Source organism: Rousettus aegyptiacus, unplaced genomic scaffold (genome assembly GCF_014176215.1).
Source record: "Rousettus aegyptiacus isolate mRouAeg1 unplaced genomic scaffold, mRouAeg1.p scaffold_m13_p_7, whole genome shotgun sequence".
Lineage (NCBI taxonomy): Eukaryota > Metazoa > Chordata > Mammalia > Chiroptera > Pteropodidae > Rousettus > Rousettus aegyptiacus.
Genome location: NW_023416310.1, coordinates 113,414,672 through 113,415,308, shown reverse-complemented (window position 1 = coordinate 113,415,308; position 637 = coordinate 113,414,672).

Sequence of the window (637 nt, the reverse complement as noted above, 5' to 3'; positions counted from 1 at the left end):
ATATAATAATAGAAGTTAGAAAAACCTTGCTGTTTGAGCTCAATAACAGAACAGAAGATGACAGAGCATAGAATTAATGGATTCAAAGACAAACAGAATTCATCCAATCTGAAAAACAGGGGAAATAGACTAAAAAAAAAAAAAAAAGACCAGAAATTCAGAGAACTGGGCAAGGACCCAACACCTCCACATTGGAGTTCAAAAAGGAGAAAGAGGGTGTGGCTGAAGGAATATGTGAAGAAACTATGTTGAAAAGGTCTCGAATTTGGCAAAAGACACAAACCTACAGGTCCAAAAAGTTGCATGAACCTCAAACAATATAAAGTCAAAGCAATCCACATCAAAACACATTATAATTTAACTTCTAAAAGAAAAATTGTGAAATCAGTCAAACAGAAACAATGCATTACCTAGAGGGGAACAACAGTTTGAATGACAGTGGATTTCTCATATAAAATCACAGAAACTGGAAGGAAGTGGCTACTTTTTAAATGCTGAGATAGGAAAAAGTTCAACTTCAAATTCTGTAAATAAAAAACATCCTCAAATGAAGGAAAACTAAAAGAATTTATTGCTAGCAAACATACACCAAAAGATTGGCTACAGAAGTTCTTCAAACAGAAAGAAAATGATTAAA